The following is a 22,115-nucleotide window of genomic DNA, read 5'->3' as shown; positions in this document are numbered from 1 at the left end:
AAATTGGAAGGGACGAGGTAAAATTGTCATTATATGCATACGACATGATACTCTCTATAGAAAACCCTAAAGACTCTATACAAAAACTATTAGAACTGATAAATGAATTCAGCAATGTAGTAGGATACAAGATTAATATACAGAAATGTGTTGCATTTCTTTACACTAACAATGAAATATCAGAAAGTAAAAAAAAAAAAACAAAAAAACAACTTTTAAAATTGCAAAAAAATAAATAAAATACCTAGGAATACACCTAACCAAGGAAGTTAAAGATGTACATGCTGAGAGCTATAAAAAATTGATAAAGGAAATCAAAAATGATTCAAGGAAATGCAAAGATATCTCTTGCTCTTGAATTAATATTGTTAAAATGGCCATGCTACCCAAAGCAATCTATAGATTTAATGTGAGCTTTATCAAACAACCTATGATATTTTTCACAGAACTAGAACAAGTAATCTTAAAATGTATATGGAACCACAGAAGACCCAGAATTGCCAAGGAATCCTGAGGAAAAAGAACAAACCAGAGACAAGACCTTCCCAGACTTCAGACAATACTACAAAGCTACAGTAATCAAAACAGTGTGGTACTGGCACAAAAACAAATGTATAGATCAATGGAACAGAATAGAGAGTCCAGAAATAAATCTACACACCTATAGTCAACTAATCTTGAACAAAGGAGGCAAGAATATACAATGGAGAAAAGACAGTCTCTTCAGTAAGTGGTGTTGGGAAAGCCAGACAGCTGCATGCAAATCAATGAGGTTAGAACACTCCCTTATAGCATACACAAAAATAAACTCAAAATAGATTAAAGACTTAAATATAAGACATGACACCTTAAAACTCCTAGAAGAGAACATAGACAAAACATTCTCTGACATAAATCATAACAATGTTTCTTAGGTCAGTCTCCCAAGGCAATAGAAATAAAAACAAAAATAAACAAGCAGGACCTAACCAAACTTAAAAGCTTTTGCACAGCAAAGGAAACCATAAACAAAACAAAAACACAACCTACAGACTGGGTGAAAATATTTGTAAACTGTGTGACCAAGGGATTAAATTCCAAAATATACAAACACCTCATAAAGCTCAATATTGAAAAACAAACAACCAAATCAAAAATTAGGCAGAAGACCTAAATAGACATTTCTCCAAAGAAGAAATACAGATGGCCAACAGTCACATGAAAAAATTCTCAACATCACTAATTATTAGAGAAATGTAAATCAAAACTACAATAAGGTATCACCTCACATCAGTCAGAATGGCCATCATCAAAACATCTATAAATAATAAATGCTAGGGAAGGTGTGGAAAAAGGGGAACCCTTCTACACTGTTCATGGGAATGTAAATTGGTGCCACCACTATGGAAAATGGTATGGAGGTTCAGTAAGGAACTAAAAATAGAGCTACCACATGATCCAGCAATCCCACTCCTGGGCATATATCTGGAAAAGATGAAAGCTCTAATTCAAAAAGATAAATACACCTTAATGTTCACAGTGGGACTATTTGCAATAGCCAAGGCATGCATGTGTCCATCAACAGATGAATAGATAAAGAAGATGTGGGGGGTATGTGTGTGTGTGTGTATGTGCATGTGTGTATAATGGAATATCACTTAGCCATAGAAAAGAATGAAATAATGTCATTAATGGCAACATGGATGGACCTAGAGATTATCATACTAAGTGAAGTAAGTCAGACAGTGAAAGACAAATATCATATGATATCACTTATACGTGGAACCTAAAAAATAGTACAAATGAACTTATTGACGAAACAGAAACAGACTCAGACAAAGAAAACAAACTTATGGCTACCAAAGGTGTGGGGGAGGGATAAATTGGGAGTATGGGATTAACAGATGCACACTACCATATATAAAATAAGCAACAAAGTTTTACTGTATAGCACAGGGAACTATATTCATACCTATAGTAATAAACTATAATGGAAAAGAGTGCAAAAAAGAATATAGATACATACACATATATTTATAACCAAATCACTTCATTGTACACCTGAAACTAACATAATATTGTACATTAACTATACTTCAATTGAAAAAAATAATAGCTTCCAAATAAACACCCGCTTTTTTGTGGGTGAATTCATGAATATGTGCAACTTTTAAATTGCCAATTATGTATAGAAAAATTTATGCTCACAAAAGTATGATAGTAGATGCTATGGAAGACAACAATTTTACAAGGCCTTCCAGAAACTTATCTATAAGATCTCAGACATTAAGACAAAACTAAAAGCCACATAGAAGTTGATAAAAATTCAAAACTTGTTGTCAGTCCATGTGTGATTATAGATTCTACAATATGATTCCCTTTAGAGGTGTTAGATATCTGCAGGACCATCTATGATTGTCAGTTATTGGAGGGTAACATGCTTGGTGATCAGGAGCAGAGATGCAAGGGAAAGAAAATCTGTTTACAATTACCCAAGCCCAGAATCTAATCTCTAGTTCACAGAAAGAACAAAACAGTTTGTGCACGAGTTAAAATACACTCAAAAAATACACTGCTGTAAAAAATGCAAAAGAACACATTATATTTTCACTATACCATTTATCAAGACCTATCCTCTATATTAGATAACCTCATATTGAATACAAAGCCAATTACAATTATGGCTCAATTTACTTAAGTCAGCAATAGAAAACATCTGTATTTTTGCTCTGTATTTTGTTCTGCAATTTTTGCTCTTATTTAGAGTGAGTTTACAAAACTCTTATTGTTTCATAGTGTTTTTTTGAAATTGAAGCAGAATATTTACATATTAAGTCCAAATGATTTTTTAAAATAATTTACATTCTTTTTATTTCTCCTATATAATTTCACTGGATATTAAATTTTTGAAATTATGTTCATAGTTTGATTATATTTTCTATAAATAATATATTGTGAAAGGAATATGGAATATTTTTTATGAAAGTGGACTTTGGGTCTGAAATTGCTGAAAATTACATTTAGAGACAATGCACCTTATGGGTCCAGAGCAAAGAAACTCATTGTGGTTTTAGAGTGAGCTAGAAAGACTTTATGAACATGTGAAATGACTCTTCAGAATTAGATAGAAAGTGAGTACTCAGAGAGGAGTGGAGAGCCCATCATAGGCAGGCTAAATGGCTTGAGCAGCTGAGGGTATGAATGCCAAAAATATTTAGGGCTGTGTATAGATGGCCCTTTAAATGAAGGGCTCTTATGGAGAAATTAAGGATAGAAAGAAATTCAAGGGCTTGGAAAACCAGAGGCTGGGCATTCTTATGTAAGAAAAAGCTTGTAACTAAAAGTAGTTGATTCATGCTTGCTGCTGCTATTGGCAAATGGATGACATATTCAAAATGTCTTTTTCAAACATTAATCAGAAAAAAAGAATAGAAAACAAGCATTAAACTTAAGTGCTGTCTGGGAAAAAGAAAGGACACTGTAACAGTAGAAACATTTCAGAGAAGAAATAGAGAGGGTTTTGGAGACCATTTTGTAACTAGATATTGATTGTGAATGAGAGAAAAAGTACTCCCCCTCCAATGGCAGCCTAGTTTTTGATAAAAGATTTAAATACTTTTTTTCCTTTTCCTTTTTTTTTTCCCACCCCCGCTGCCACTTTCCCCCCTTGGTGTCCATATGTTTGTTCTCTACATCTGGGTCTCTATTTCTGCCTTGCAAACCGGTTCATCTGTGCCATTTTTCTAGGTTCCACATATATACGTTAATATACGATATTTGTTTTTCTCTTTCTGACTTACTTCACTCTGTATGACAGTCTCTAGGTCCATCCATATCTCTACAAATGACTCAATTTCATTCCTTTTTATGGCTGAGTAATATTCTATTGTATATATGTACCACATCTTTATCCACTTGTCTGTCGATGGGCATTTGGGTTGCTTCCATGACCTGGCTATTGTAAACAGTGCTGCAATGAACATTGGTGTGCATGTGTCTTTTTTTTTAAAACATTTTTATTGGAGTGTAATTGCTTTACAGTGTTGTGAGGGATTTAAATTTTCAATTGAGTTTATTGTGCAGTTTTTTTTCTTGCATAAAGTATACAAAGAGCAGACCAAAAAAAAGAAAAGAAAAGAAAAAGCCTCCAGAAAAGCCTGCTCTCTTTAGTCAAATGACCAGAAAAGGGGCTGTCTAGAAATACAGAAAACATCACAACAATAATGGATAATGGTTCTTCCCCAGCCAACACCACAGAAAAAGCTTCAGCTCCTCCACCCTCTTTAGGAAAGACACAGTGAGGAGCCTAGACATTTACTCCCACCTGGGATAACAAGGCCCCCTCCCTGCTAGGGTGATATCAGAAGAAGCCAGTTGAGGAGCTGGGGCACTTATCACCTCCAGGCAGCAACAAGGGCCCCCCACCCACTCAATGTCCATGGAGAGGCCCAGTGGAGAACCTGGACTTTTACCCCCATCAGGAAGTAATGAGGTAAGACCGCACTTCCATTGCCAGCACAGTGTCAGAAGAGGCCTGCTAAAAAAGATGTAAATAAAATCCATAATCTCCATAATAATACCCAAAATGTCCTTAGCTTTGATTAAAAATCAATCATCATACCAAAAACTAAGGGTATATCACTTGAATGAGAAAAGACAATCAACAAACACTGACAATGTTCCAGATGTTAAAATTACCTAACAAGGATTTTAAAGCAGCTATCATAAATGTATTCAACCAGCAATTACAAACACGCTTCAAACAAATGAAAATATAGCAAGTCTCAAAGAAGAAATATAAGATATAGAGAAGAATTAAAATAAAATTTTAGAATTGAAAAATGCAATAATTAAAAAAAAATCCAACAACAACTGTTGGGCTCAATATGATAATGAAAACAGAGTAAAAAATCCATGAAATTAATGGTAGAACTATAGAAATTACTTAATCTGAACAAATAAAGTAGAATGAAAAAGAATGCTCAAGATTATAATGAAGATCTAATATTCTAGACTACGGAAACCCAGAAGGAAAGGAAAAAGAAGGCAGGGCTAAAAATGTACTAGAAGAAATAATGGCTATAAATTCTTTAATTTCGGCAAAAGACTGAAATCTACAGATTGAAGAAGGTAACCAAATTCAAAGCAGGATAAACCCAAAGAAATTCATGCCAAGACTTATTATAATTAAAATTCTGAAAACTAAGGAGAAAGAAATATTTTGCAAGCAGCAAGAAAGAAAACTTTGATTAAGGTGGAAGGTTGTGACAAATAGCACCAGTATTTTCAATAATATTTTAACTGATTTGAACCATATTGACGACAAACATTATAAAATTAAAATAATATACCTCACATGTGAAGATAATTGAAATGGAAATTATTTGCTGCTATTGTTCACCTTTTTTTGAGAATATTTACCTGTCTTCAAAATTTTCTAATAGTCCCATTAAAATAAACATATAAATATAATATTTTAACTAAAGTTACCTAAAATGTTTATTTTAAAATGTAATCATTACAAAATTAATAGTAAGAGGGTTTACTTTTTTCTATACTAAGTTATCAAAATGGTGTATTTAGCACCTACACAATATCTCAATTCAGACTAGCCACATTCAAGTACTCAAATGTCACATTTGTCTTGTGGCTATTATACACACAGAGCAGGTCTACAGTGATGGCAGAAGGGATAGGCTCAAGGATATACTGTGCAACATGGGGAATCCAGCCACAATTTTGTAATAACTGTAAATGGAAAGTAACCTTTAAAAACTGTATAAAGACAAAACATTTTTTAAAAGAGAAACAATGGTATGGAAAAGGAACAATAGAGTTTGCTGTTCATATCAAAGCTGTTGTTGCTTTTTAGTATTACTGTAGGTCTCACTGACAAGTATTAACAGTGAAAAATGCCAGCATCATTTTAAAATGTTGAATATATGATATGACATAGATTGTCATTTTTATCAAGACATTTTAAATTGTAGACTCAATCAACTAATTCACAATGATGTGGCTAGTGAATTCCAAGATTTTCATTTTCATGTCAAAGTTTGTTTGCTGGATTGAGGTTGCTTTTAGAAATATTTTTTTAATTTTAATTTTTATTTGAAATATAGTTGATTTACAATGTTGTGTTAGTTTCAGGTGTAAAGGGTTTCAGTTATACATATATAGAGATATATATATATTCTTTTTTTAACATTCTCTTCCATTATAGGTTATTACAAGATATTGATTATTGTTCCCTGTGCTATACAGTAGGTCCTTTTTGGTTCTCTATTTTATATATGGTAGTGTGTGTATTTTAATCCCAAACTCCTAATTTATCCCCCTTCCCTCGCTCTCTTTTGGTATTTGTTTTCAAATATTTTATAAAACAAAAATATTTGTTTTCAAATATTTTATAAATTAGATCTCCAATATGTCATGGTTGTATAAACTTGATTTTTTTTTGATGATTATTTCAGACCTCAATTTAGAAATCCAAAGTTATTCTGTTACTTCTCTAAAAATGCAGATAAAATGTAGTGATATATTAAAACTTAAACTTAGCCATGACTTGAAAACTTGGCTATAGTTTTTAGAAATTTTGAATTTATATCTGAAAAGAGATAGCTAAGATTATTTTAATAACATTTTTCAACTTCTCAAAATACTATGACATATTTATAAATATTTTCTGTCCAATATTTAACACTTATATTATCTATTAAACCCAATCATTGTCTCCCAGATATTGAACTCATTAACATATGAAAGCACTTATTAAATAGTGTTGCTAATTCAGCCTTATAATATAAATATCATACCATTCATTTTTGAAACGTCAGATCACCTTATCAGAAGAGTATTCACCAGATATAATGCAGAGAGTTAACTTCCACATATAAGCACTTATTTGTATAAAGATTCTCTTCCTACTTTGCAACAACAACAAAGCATGGCAGTAAATTAAATAATACAGCAGACAGTACTGCTACTCTCATGTGAAATCACCATTAAAATTTGGTGCTAATCAAAACTGCCTCTTAGTTCTTTCCTCTTAGTAAATAGATATCAAAATTTGAACTTATTAAAATCAGAATATATTTTCCAGTTCATACACTGAGGTTGTTTATATGCTTTTATCTGCAAATGAGGTTTAACTAATTAATAAAACTAAAAACAAGGAATTAGTTGATAATTATTCAACTGTTGATCTCCAATTCAATTCGGTAGTAAGAGTACACTAACATGCTGGCATTGTGGAAATAAACAAGAATAAGAGGAAAAAGAAAAGAAAATGTTAAGAATGAATTTGTGTTTCTATAAACTGATTTTTATTAAGAATCTGACATAACCTACATCTAAGTGTAAAGGCTTTGAACATTAATACACCAATGCTAATAAAAAGGTGGGCATTAAAAGTAATAGGAGTAGGGAATTTGGCTCTATCAATCCTCATTACCTGCAAATTTGGTCACAGCTTTTCCCAGTAGCATAAAGGAATAATACCTCCATGAAAATACCATAAGGCTTTGGTCTGAGACAGATATAAGGCTGGGAAAATAGTATGTCTAAGTTATGCGGTCAAAACATAGATTTTTCGTATATTAATTCTATGTTTTATCTTTTCTTCTGTGACTAAGATTTCTAATATCCCCCAAAAAGGTTATGACATGGCACTCTAACAAAACTAACCCACATACTTCTGCTACACTAATAGGTACTTTTTCATCATATAATTTTTACTAAATTCTGTCAAGGTATATTTTTAACAGGAATACAAATAAGACAGACCAGCCCCTCATTTGTGGTTTGTCACTTTCTTTACTTTTGAAATGTAAATTTTAAAATACTCTATGTTATATAATTTCCAAAGCTATACTTAAATATTCAGAAAAAATAAATGAAACCATGAGAGTTTCACAAGGTCAGTTGTTAATAGCAATCAGAATATGTGTCATCAATCAAAGGTGATGTGTGACCAACCCACCCCAAAATCTTTCAGTCATATCTATCATTTCTCCACTAGAATGCTATTCCTTTTGATAAAGCACTGCCCTATTGTGGTTCTGTTTTAAAATATAAGAACTCCTGGGGGGGGCGGTTATAGTATCTATTGTAATAAGTTTATTATTACATTATTATCTCTATCAGCACAGCTGAACACAAGCAGCATGAGAGGCACCTGAAATTAGGAGTAAGAGATGAATCTAGAGCAGAAAAAGTATCACAGGTGATGATCACATGTTTTGCCTATATCACATTTTGCTTAGTGCTGGCCCAAATGCCTCAAGAGAATGTTTTTAAACATTCACACTTTCAGCGAGAATTGGGGTTGTGTGAGGAATACAATGGCAGCAATTAATCAAATAGTAGCTCCTAGTTTGCACTGCACAGAGTGCCTAAAATTCTAATTGAAACTCTCCAATCTTATTGGCTTGAAGACCAGAGGACCTGGTCTGGGTCAACAAGAGTCACTCAGATAATCCTAGAAAGGAGAGAGGCACTGGAAGTATCCCTCACTTCCCAATGGCCCATCACTGATTATATTTTCACTGAGGCACCATATTTAAACTGCAGGCTCTTCAGACCACAGATACTGGTGTGAAGAGTGAACTACACGATTATCACTTTCATACCAAAGTCTGTGAGCTGCATTAAAGTTAGTTCTTGGCACAAATATTTTATTACTAACTGATTAAGGTTTCACTATGGCTTTTCTTTGGAACATAGTGAATATTCTCTAAGTTACATAAGAAAAATTTAAGTAAGTTTGAATTTCAGAAGATAATAAGGAGTCCAGATTGTTCTACTTAATAGAAAAATATCTGTTTACTACCAAATAAGTTATGCCAGTATTCTAGAAAAGTGAGGCAATAGACTAAAACAGAGAATAACTAACAGAACTTTTTGACTATGTCTATAAAATATAAAGGAAAGAGGCATTTCATGGTGATTTTCATTTTTTATCCTCTGTGTAATTAATTTCCACACAGTTGTTTAGATCACTACACAGTTGATTTGGTTCTGACCCTGTCATATTCATAGTGACAAAATTCCTTATGCAAAGATGGTGACTTTGAAGAATGCAACAACATATTTATATCAACTAGGGATATTCTCTATGATGTAAAGAAAGCCTTTATTTGTTGTTTGTGTAAACACGGTGACTTTAAATTGCAAATTTCAAAATAATCTCTAATTAGTTAGCTTTTTAAAATTTCCTGAAGCAAGAATTTAGAGACTGAAGTTTATTGTACTTAAATAGCTACAACACAATAGAGGCTTCTTCTTGAGGCACAAGTAAGAAGATATCTTTTTTTTTTTGCGGTACGTGGGCCTCTCACTGTTGCGGCCTCTCCCGTTGCGGAGCACAGGCTCCGGACGCGCAGGCTCAGCGGCCATGGCTCACGGGCCCAGCCGCTCCGTGGCATGTGGGATCTTCCCAGACCGGGGCACGAACCCGTGTCCCCTGCATCGGCAGGCGGACTCTCAACCACTGCACCACCAGGGAAGCCCTCTATCTTTTTTTTTATAATTATTTTAATGTTTTCAATTATTTTATCACTACGAATGCACTTTAATCACCAGAATAAGCAATACCCAATGTTTCCTATTTTGTAGTCTCTTGAAGAATCCAGGAAAATATTTATGAGGCATTATATTCCTTATGCCAACAGCTAAAATAAAAGATTTTAGAAGTACCTGGAGGTATAGAGATCCTAAATTACATGCAAGACATTACTGGAGAACCTGGAAATAAAAAGGATTTATTCTCTCTAGGCTATCTGACTGCTGCCTTCTCACAAATAAATGTTAAGATGTCCTAACATACATTGCTTTCACTATTTCAGTCTTGGTTGTGAAATAACTTTATAATAAATAACTGACAACATTTTCTTTAACTGATAGATCTCCTGAAATTCAACAAACAAAAGCATGAAGTAGAAGCCTAATAAAAGCTCTTAATTAGGAAATCGGTCCCTAAGAGAAGATTTTCTTTCAGCCTAAAAGATTGCTTTATAGCTAGATCATCATTGATTTTTATTTTCAGTTAACTTCTCTAATTTGCATACATGTGCACACACACAATAATGAAAACACATTTTCTTTGAAGACAACAACTAAAATATAAAAAATTATTTTGCAAATCAGGTTACCTATCCAGATATTCTTTTAAACAAAGCACATAATTTTTTCTTTACTAATATTATTTCAGAATGAGGAAAGGCTTCGAGATGTGGCGTTTACAACAAATCTTTTTCCTGAGAGAATTCCAATATTTTTCCAGAGTATCCTTTAACATAAAAGGAGAATTATTGCATGTTTTTTCACTATATTCCACTATATTCAATGTATTTTCTCTCTTCTACACTAAACAAAAGAATATAAAAAAAGTGATTGCTTTTCTCATTTTTTTCTTTTTTCTATCATTCTTCATGTATAATCTATGCATTAAATATAATCTGTATATTTATATTTTGTTAATAAAGATCTCAATCTATAGCAAAACTGCTTCTTAAATAAAGCATAGCATTATGAATATTATCAGACCAATTATTCACAATGTTCAAACATTTCTCAGGAGAGAAAAATAAATTAATAATAAATGTAGATAAAATATTCTGCTTGAACAGATATTGTTAATCTGTTAATAGCAGTTTGATTGTGTAGAGCTTAGTTTAGTGTTCAATGGACAATGAGGCAACAGCAAAGTAGCAGGAATATGCTAAGGTTTTGGAAATTAGTAATATGAAACAACTGTTATCAATAGTAATATTATTAGTTTCCTTTACCTAATCTTATGAATTAGCTTTCATTTTATTTTAATGATATGCAATTCACAATTATTATTTTTTTAATTGCTTTAGTTTTTCTTACTGGTTAATTTTAATAAAATGGGAATTATAGATAAGTGATAAGCTTCTATAATGAAGGGATGCTATATTGTAAAGTTCCCATGTAATAAAATGCTGAATATATTTTCTTAGTATTTAACTTTAAGCTCAAGAATTAAAATTTGTTTTATCTTCATTCAAATCTGACATTTTTTATATCATTTTCTTACATAAATTATCCAAATACCTATTACTTTTAAAATAGTAAAGTGGCTTAATTTCTATGTGAATAAAATATTGAAGTAATAAAATTTTGAAGAAATGTCATGCTGATATGTGAATTACCTGTGATCTCTTCTCTTCCTGTAGTGATCAAATTCACCTTATTTCAAACCCTTCATCTACTCCTTTCCATCATTACTTCTTTTTCAGGCACATAATAGAGAATCAATACACAGTTTTTTGAAAATTGCAGTTCAGAGGGTTAAAAATAAAATAACCACTGCACATTGGACTTTGTAGTATCAGCATAAACAAAATAGTAACAATAATAAATCTACAGGGCAATTTAATAGTTTATCCTATTTTATTTATTTTCAATAAGACACTCTGTTTATCTGCCCAGGTCCCCTAATTGAAAGTTTCTTCCACGTCAACTTTTTAACAATATCTTATTTTTCAGTAAAGTGAATAGACCAAATCACTTCAATGTTAAATGAGTATAATTTATGTGAAAGTGCTTTTATGAAATTTTTTGTTTTGCTTAAGTGAATTTAAAAAGCTTTTTTATAAAACTAATGAGATATATAAATGACCATAGAAAGAAAATGATCCCCAGCAATACCCAGGTAGTCAGAGGACCTGCTTGGGAAATTCTGCCCCAGAAGCCAAGTATCCTCTTAAAGAAAATGAAAGCTTCATTCTTTGATAAATTATCAAGTTGAAAAAAACTGAATTTAATTCACTGTAAAAAGAGTCAATACCATATTACTTTACCATAAAATGAGTATTAAAAGTTACTAAACTGAAAGATTACATTGTCAATCTTCTAAATACGTGAAATCCTAAAATTTCCTCATTTTAAATTCAGTCCTCAAGCTGTCCTCCATAAATCTGTGTATGCTGTATAAAGATGGGAAATCAAAAAGTATAAAAGTATATACTCTCCAAATTCAAGACAACTGAATTAATATTAAAATTATTATGATTGACTACATAGACGTGCATTTTGTTCATTTGAGATTGGCAATTCAAAATGTGAAGTTTAGGAACTCAAATAACCTGTCAGATTCTTATAAAGTAAATTGTTGAAATTGATCCTCTATTTTCTTTTCATTCTTGCCCCTCCTTCAACCTTGTCCCACCAAAAGAAAAAATAAAAAGGAAAATAATTGTACTGGGAATGGAATCTGGAAAATTGCTATCGGAATCCCATAGCCTTGGTTTGAACAAGATTTCACAAATTAGTAGCTACATGGTTTGGGCAGGCTACTTAATTCTTGTGACTGATACCTTTTTGTTTTGTTTGTTTTGACTTTGTCTGAAAAGTTGGTAAATTGATACAACTGTACCTTCAAAGTTTTAGGATGGTTTAAAATAATGCATGTAAAATAAATATAGTGAGTATATTTGGTACTTATTCAGTATTTATCATTAATAAAATTATTTTAAAAATATTACTGTAGTAAACTCTATTTTTTCTATAGTTAGCCATTATAACTATGATAAAAATCACAAATTAAATGTTGGCTCCCAGTCAAGAACATAGATGAAGCAATACGAATAATATGCCTTAAAATACATTATTCCTTGTAGAACTGTGGTGTGTATAGTGTACATCTCTTTTTTGTCTAACTGGTGTCAATAAAGTGAACTTACAATGAACAGAGGGACTGTACAATTAAGTGACTTTTATTAGTAAAGCAAAAAGGAAAGCTACTTTTAAGATAAGTTCAAAGTTGTGCGGACTGTGTATTACAGCTTCCACCAACACCTGAATTCTTGACAGCATTTTCCTGTTCCATAAAAGACCTCCTTGGCCTGCTCTGAAACTGTTCTCACAATATAGATCAAATCTTAATGCAGGGAAATGTAAAAGTGGCAGTAAAATTTTAAAATATGTTCAAAAGAATAGATGTTGGAAAAAATCTCTCAGATGTAGACTTGGACAATGTGAATGACAGAAACAAGATGGATTTCCTTTTCCTGATCTAATTATGTCTCTTCTATTTTATGTTCTGAGCAAGCTTCAGTTTCCTAAAAATTGTCACTCTGTATAGAGTTCTGTGCCTGGCATGGCAAATAATCTCCCATTGGACCAACATTCCTGCAGTTAACAATTATGAACTCTGGGCAAACATCAACAATTTCCTTAAGGCACTGGAGAGGGACAGAAGCAAGCAGATATTCCATGGTAGTTGACACATGGAAGAAGGGAATGACATGGGGGAAAATTATTTATGACAGCCTGAGAGAAGTCCCAAGCATTGACTATTCAATGTGGATAAAATTTAACAAAAACCCTGCAGTCCTATTGGTATGAGGGACAGTAGGACAGATTTAGGTTAACTACAGCCACTTAACACAAGGGAGAAAATCCCAGAGGAAAAGGGAGAGGTGATTCTTAAATTCTTTGTGCAATCTCTGCCCAAATCTCTGGCTAACCTCTGAACTACTCATACATGAGGAAAACTCCAAATAGCCCTGTTATGGCTATAAGGGGAATTGAGCTTCATAGTTTAAGTTTAGCCAAGTTATATTTCTTAGAAGATAAAATTTTTAAAATAATTATCAGAGGGTCATAAAATCATCTATAGTTTCTAAAAAATATTAGTTGCAATGTCCAAGACAGGAGAGTCAATGGCATAGTTCCAGTCTGAGTGACAGCAGGTTTGCACTCTCCTTCACAATCAGAAAGAGCTGATATTTCTGTTTGAGTCTAAGGGCAAAAGTCCAAGATCCCAGTTTAGGGCAGTTTATGCAGAAGGAGTTCCCCCTTAGTTATGGGAGGGTTAGTCTTTTTGTACTACTAAGGCCCCAACTGACTGTATGAGACCCACTCACATGAGGGAGGGCAATCCATTCTTCCTCAGCTTACCAGTTAAATAGAATTATCTAGAAAACAGTCTCATTTAGAAACACCCTCAAAGACAAACACAGAATAATGCTTGACCAAACGTCTTGGCACCCATGGCTCAGTCAAGTTGACACATAAAATTAACCATCACAAGTCCATCCCTAACATAATACTAACATGATTCTATCCTGCATACAGCCAAAAATACAGTAACCCCTTTCCCAGAAGATAGCCCATCTTAACAAATATCGTGATATTAACAATACTTAACACTATGATATCTTATCTTAACACATATACATCTTATGTTATCTGCTAAGGGAATAAGAGAGGGAAGAAAATGAACATATATGATACACACATGCACACACACAAACATTCATAGCAAAATAAGGAGGAAATGCTCATGACAATTACAGTCTTTGTTTCTGTAACTTGTTACTTGGTTATAGCTGGTATTTATCTACTACAGTTTTCATTACCCATTCTGTATTGCCTTTGCCTTCAGTAAGTATCTCAGCTGAGTGTGATTCTTTAACTGGTGGGTCATCTAAACCTTCATTCTTGGAGAGTCTGGGCCATTACTAGTCATGATTGGAGCATACTGTTGTAGTTTTTCATTGATTTTTATCACAGGACATGGTAATACTAAAAGACTCCCTAAGAGATTTCCTGTATCCTAGATACACTCTTCCTTTTCTCAACTGTGAAGCAGTAGTGTCCAGTTTCCCCTTGGTAGTCAGAAACCATCAACTGAGACAGTACAGTAATTTCCTTCTTTGCCTGTTGATTCAGAGGCATTAGGAGTTCAAAGTGATCAGGTAGCAATCTTAACTTACAGTTCAAGGGAATCTGAACTGGTGGAAACATTCACCCTTTAGTACAAAGACCTCTAGGCCAGTAGAGCATAAGGTTGTGGAAAGAGGAAGTGAAAATTTTGCTATAAGTCACTAGGGGTAATAGTGAGTGGTGCCACTCACATTTCCACCCCTTGATTCCTAGACCTATGAATCCTAGCTATGGGACAAACAGTACCATATACTGAGTGCTTATTTCTGCCTGGGCTGATAATGATAAGGTGTGCTGGTAATGCTTTATACTTTGATCTTGGTTTGATTACACAAGTCTTTTTATTTGTTTTTTCAGCTTTACTGAGATATCACTTGAGTCTTTTTGGACTGCAATCATTCTTTAAGCTGTAAAGTTTTAATTTTGTCCACTTATGTTAAACTACTACAAACATTTTATTTTGTAATTACTACAAAATCAAAAATAATCAAATAAATAAGCAGAAATATATTTAAAATATGTATATGGAGACAAGCCCTATGAATTATTAAAAGTTTCTATAAACCTACCATGATTTAATAGGCCTGTACTGGTATGATACTGCTAAGAAAAAGACAGAACATAGGTACAGAATAGGAATTGTAAGGGTATTAGTAGACAAGATAGGAAGGTAAAATATATATCATCTGAACATAGAAAATCCTCTGTAAAGAATAGAGATGCAGAGAGAACGGACGTGTGGACACAGTGGGCGATGCAGGGGAGGATGAATGGGGAGATTGGAATTGACATATATACACTACCATGTGTAAAACAGATAGCTAGTGGGAACCTGCTGTATAGCACAGGGAGATCAGCTCGGTGCTCTATGGTGACCTAGATGGGTGGGATGGGTGGGGGGAGGGAGGTCCAAGAGGGAGAGGATATATATATATATACATATAGCTGATTCACTTCCCTCTACAGCAGAAACTAACACAACATTGTAAAGAACTATACCCCAATTTAAAAAAAAAAAAAGGGACAAACACAGAAACAACTGACGTAATGACTACATACATTTTGAAAACGTCTGAATAAACAAATTTAAAAGACTATAGACAAATTCAGAAAATACTTGCAAAATATGTGATAAATATCTAAATTTTTAACCACTCAACAAGAAAATGATTAACCGCCTAATAGAAAGATATTTAAATAATACAGAGTCCACAGTAAAATACAAATACCTTGTGAATATAAGATGCTTAATTTGACTCATGATCAGATTTTCTAACTCTTCTTTTTAACTTTATAATAAGCATTTATTTTCCACATGAGAAAATATTAATAAAGTTATCTATAAAAACACAATTTTTATTTTATTTAGATTTATAACTTAAATTTTGCTATGCTTGGAAAAATTTTCCACTAAAATTTTCTATTATGTTTAAAAGTTTCTGAAAACAGCAGTTTCTATTTTACCCTATGAAAATGCAGGCAAGAGTCATGGCCTTCAACTTTTTAAACTGCAACAATAAGACATTTTATATTGCAACACTGCACACATAAACACACACACTCATTTGCTAAATAACATTTATACCTACTACTTGTTATGCATGTAGAAGTACTGTGGTCTGTCCTATCCTACCCTGCTTTATTAAAATTAATGCTAGTCTCAGGCACTAAGTTGATGTTATTGGACTGTGGCCCAGAATTTTTAAAGCACTACTCTAGCAGGTACCAAATGAGCTTACATGTAGTCGAAATAGATTAACACAAATTTTGTGATACAGTAAGGATATTGTTATTTACGGCCAACCAATTTGAAAGCTTAATATAGCAAAACGCAGCTGCGATCAAAAGATTCCAACAGAAGTAAGCATCAGTTTAGCACCCAACATTTTGTGCCAATCAGTACATAATTGTTGACTTTGCAGTTCTGTGATATGAGTACTTTCTAAAACTTACGTGCATTACTTACCTTTTTTTAAAAGTGATAATATTTTAAAGAATTATGTCACTCCAAAGAGCAGAAAAATAAGTTGCAGCTTCAAGTTTGTAGGAAAGGATGATAATATTTTCACCATGTTAATGGTCCAAATAAGTGAACATGTAAAATTTCTGCAGAATCCTCTCAGGGATTTTCAGTTTCATCTCTCAATTATAAGTAAAAGGGTCTTATCTACTCTCAGTTGTAAGTAAAAGGACAGTGCTGAACAGCTTTTCTGTTCTAAAACCACAAAGTAAACTCTTCCACTCTTCTTCCTATCTTCAAAATAATATAAATAATGACTTCTCATTGTACATTTGAACATTAACATTCTCCTTCTACTTTTAACTCTACTATGCCACTTTCAAAGCTGTCATGGTTCAAAGTTTCAGCCATTTCTTCTTTGTCATTTTCTATTTTCTGTTACTCCAAGAAATACTGTGTTATTCTGAATATAGATTGGGAACTGTCATCCTTTATTCTCAGCTAAAATCTAATTTCAGCCTTATATTATCAAAACTACTATGAAAACATTATTATTGAATAATTGTTTCATAACCTAGAAAAATAGTGGCTATACTCCTAAATTTAGCTTAAAACTTAAACGGAATTATGCATGAAGCCATAAGCTTTTCATATTAGGATGAGTCAGGGAAAGATAAACTGTAAAGGCCATTATGAGGAGGGGGATATGATGTTTGCAGGAGTTGATTCCTATTTCATGATTGTTGTGAACATATGACTCTTAAAATGTCTTATGAAATTTTAAATTACAATAAATGTCTTTGCTTGTATTAAAGTCCTCATAAAAGATAAGGCTTTGGTAACAAAATGGGTAGGTTTAGTGAAGATACAACTCCTAGGAATGTATAAAATTCTGTATTCTATTTGTTGTTTTTGATATTTGCCCTGTTTTTTTACTTCGAAAAATGTCAAGTCTACAGAAGTTGTAGTAAAAGTCACACTTTAATGATACACACTTACCCCTTACTAGGATTCACCAATTGTTAATTTTTGGCACATTTGTCTTCTCTTTCTCTTTCACTAAATATTCAAAAGTAAATCACTGGTATAATGGTACTCATTTCTAAATATTTCATTATCTTCCTTCTAAGATCAAGAACAACCCCTACATAACCACAATTCCATTTCACACCAAGGAATATAAATTTGATATTGTAATTTATATAAAATGCAATCCAGAAATGATGAGATCAAGGTAGTGGAGTTACCTCCCCCCATGAACACATCAAAAATATATCTACATGTGGAACAATTCTCACTGAAAACTAACTGGAGACTGGCAGAAAGACTCATACAACCAGGACTCTAAGAAAGAGCCACACAGAGTCAGGCAGGAAAGGAAGAGAAGTGATCAGGTCAGGACCTGTGCCACTAGGAGGGAACACAGAAGAGGAGGGTGATTATATAGGTGGAGATCCTTCCTGGGGAGTGAACAGTTAAAACTATATATTGGGCATCTCAGCCGTGGGGTCTGATCCTGAGAGGACAAGTTCCCTTACCTGGTTTGAAAACCAGTGGGACTGACAGCAGGGCTATAAGAGATGTAGACTCCACTCATGAAGAGCATGCACTTACTTGCTCACTTCTGAAACAAGACAGAAGAAGTGGATTGAAACTGCCAGCAAACCTGGCTGGTTTCCTGTGACTGATCTAGCACACATCCCAGCCAAGTCAAGCAATATCTCCAGCCCCTCCTGCTGCATGGAGCAGCTCCACACTAGGGCAATGGCTGCCATGGTCAAGTAGAGTGAGCAGCTGAAAGGGACAGAGTTGGCTCTGACCAAGCACATCATCTGAATGGGGCCATGTCAACCAATACTTGTGTTCACTGGGGCAGCAGAACAGAAGTGGTCTGGAGCCTTGACTGGTGCAGGAACCACATCAGTGTGTGCCCTGACCCACACCAGGCACGCACTTCAGCCCCTCTTGCTCCAGCACTGCTCCCTTCTTGGGTAAATGTGCTGATGCTGGGGAGGGGGAGAGCACACACTTAGAGCACGCACTTAGAGGAAGCAGAACCATGGTGGACCCAAACCTCAGGGCTTCTGCTCCAGCAACATAGGACTTGACCTACCCCCAGTAGGGTGGTATTAGCCACTGATCAGAGGAGAAGCCCTGGCTCACACCAACTCTGGCTCTAGCCCCTTCATCTCCTCCTCCTACCAAGGCAATAGCTGCCAGCACACCCTGGGGAGAGATGTGACTTGTACTCACATCAGATCCAGCTCTCCCACCAAAACCACTGGGTACATGCAGATTGCATAGAGGGGCTCCTGCACAAGAACACCACTTCAAAACTGGGGTAAGTAATTGTTTCACTTAATTTCATAGAGACAGAGAATGTTAAGCAAGAAAACAGAGAAATTAGTTTCAAATGAAGAAAAAGAAAAACACCTGGAAAAAAATCCTAATGAAACAGATAAATAACTGACTAGATAAACAGTTCAAAGCATTAGTAATAAGAATGCTAATTAAACTGAGGAAAATAGATGAACACAGTGAGAATTTTAACAAGGAACTAGAAAATATAAAAAACAACCAGTCAGAACTGAAGAATAAATAACTGAAATGCAAAACACACTAGAAGGAATTAATAGCAGACTAGGTGATACAAAATAACACATCGTGACCTAGAAGACAGAATAATATAAAACCCCCAATCAGAACAGCAAAAAGAAAAACAAATTTGAAAAATCACAACAGTTTAATGAACCTCAAAGATAACAAACACCAAGCATACCAACATTCACATGATAGGAGTCCCAGAAGGAGAAGAGAGAAAGAAAGGGGTTGAAAGTATATTTGATTAAATTCTGGTTGAAAACTTTCTGAACCTGAAGAAGGAAACATATATCCAGGTATAGGAATCACAGAGAGTCCCATACAAGATGAATACGATAAGACCCACACCAAGACATATCATAACTAAAATGGCAAAAGTTAAAGATAAAGAGAATTCTAAAGGCAGCAAGAGAACATCAAAGGGCCACATAAAAGGAAACCTCAATAAGTCTCTCAGCTTATTTTTCTGCAGAAAATTTGCAGGCCAGAAGGGAGTGGCATATGTAAAGTTATGAAAAGGAAAAACTTACAACCTAAGATACTCTACCCAGCAAGATTATCATTCAGAATTGAAGGAGAGATAAAGAACTTCTCAGATAAGCAAAAACTAAGAGTTCATCAATACTAAACTGACCTTAAAAGAAATGTTAAAGGATCTTCTCTAAGTGGAAAAGAAAAGGCTACATCAAGATGTAAAAATGTGTTGGGAAGGAAAAGGCCCATGAGTAAAGGTAAGTATATGGTAAAGACTGTGGATCAACCACATAAATAGCTAGTATAAATATTAAAAGGAAAAACTTGTAAAATCAACTGTAACTGCAATAAACAGTTAAAGGATAAACATGAGGGTGTAAAATATGACACCGAAAACACAAAATGTAGAGGAGAGGAGTAAAAAATTGTAGGTCTTTAGAATGTGTTTGAACGTAAATGACTACCAGTTTAAACAAGTAGGTATAGTTAAAGATCAACATATATGAACCCATGGTAACCACAAATCAAAAACCTACAATAAATACACAAAAACAAGAGAGAAAGGAACACCAACATACCACTAAAGAAAATTATCAAACCACAAGGGAAGAAACTAAAAGAAGAAAAGAACAGAGAAGAACTACAAAAACAAAACAAACCAAAACAAAAAAACAAGTACAATAACAAAATAGCAATAAGTACATATCTATAAATAATCACTTTAAATGTCAATGGACTAAATACTCCAATGGAAAGACATAGGGATTGGATTAAAAAACAAGGCCTATCTATATGCTGCTTACAAGAGACTCTCTTCAGAGCTAAAGACACACAGAGACTGAAAGTGAGGTAATGAAAAAAGATATTTCATGCAAGTAGAAATGAAAGGAGAGCTGGAGTAGCAAAACACATATCAGACAGAGTAGACTTTAAAACGAAGACTATAACAAAAGACAAACAAAAGCATTATATAATGATAAAGGAATCAATACAAGAAGAGGATATTACACTCATTAACATATATGCCCCTAATATAGGATCACATAAATATATAAAGCAAATATTAATAGACAAAAAGGGAGAAATTGACAATATTACAATAATAGCAGGGGACTTTAATACCTCACTTACATCAATGGACAGAGTACCCAGAAATAAAATCAAAAAGGAAACAGTAGTTTTAAATGACACATTAGACCATTGGACTTAATAGATATCTACAAGAAAATTCATCCCAAAACAGCAGAATACATATTCCTTTAAATTGCACATGAACATTCTCCAGGATAGATTACATGCTAGGCCACAAAACAAGTCTCAACAAATTTAAGAGGAGAGAAATTATACTAAACATTTTTTCTGACTACAATGGTATGAACCTAGAAATCAATTACAGGAAGAAAAATGGGAAAAACACAAACATATGGAGAGTAAACAACATGCTACTAAAAAATCAATGTGTCAGTGAAGAAATCAAGGTAGAAATCAGAAAATACCTCAAGACAAATTTTAAAAAAAAATCCAAAATTTATGGGATGCAGCAAAGTCAGTTCTAAAATGGAAGTTTATAGCAATACAGGCCTAACTCAAGAAAATGAAAAATCTTAAATAAGCAATCTAACCTAACATCTTACAGAATTAAAAAAAAAAAAAAGAACAAACAAAGCCCAAAGTCAGTGAAGGAAGGAAATAATAAAGATCAGAGAGGAAATAAATAAGATAGAGACAAAATAAGAATAGAAAAGATGAAACCAAGATTTGGGTTTTTTTGAAAAGATAAACAAAATTGATAAGAATTTAGTCAGACTCATCAAGAAAAGAGATGACTCAAATAAACAAAATAAGAAATGAAAGACAAGAAATAACCAATATCCCAGAGATATAAAATGTCATAAGAGAATACTATGAATAGTTATACACCAACAAATTAGACAACCTAATAGATTTCTAGAAACATACAATCTTCCAAGACTGAATCAGGAAGAAACAGACAATCTGTACAGAGTGGTCACTAGTAGTGAAATTGAATTTGTAATTAAAACAAATAAACAAAAACTCCCAGCAAACAAATGTCCAGGACCTAATAGCTTCACAGGGTATCTACTGACCTTGTAAAGAATAGGTAATGCCTCTTCTTTACAAACTATTTTTAAAAATTGAAGAGGAGGAAACACTTCCAAATTCATTCTAAGAGGCCACATTTACCCGGATACAAAAACCAGACAAAGACACTACAAAAAAAGAAAAATTACAGACTAATATCTCTGTTGAATGTAGATGCAAAAATCCTCAACAAAATATTAGCAAACTGAATTTGTAAAAAGTATGACACACCATGATCAAGTAAGATTTATTCCAGGTATGCAAGGATGTTTCACTATCTGCAAATCAATCAATGTGATACACC

Source organism: Monodon monoceros, unplaced genomic scaffold (genome assembly GCF_005190385.1).
Source record: "Monodon monoceros isolate NGI ecotype Baffin Bay Population unplaced genomic scaffold, NGI_Narwhal_1 Super_Scaffold_21, whole genome shotgun sequence".
NCBI lineage: Eukaryota > Metazoa > Chordata > Mammalia > Artiodactyla > Monodontidae > Monodon > Monodon monoceros.
This window is presented reverse-complemented; position numbering follows the sequence as displayed.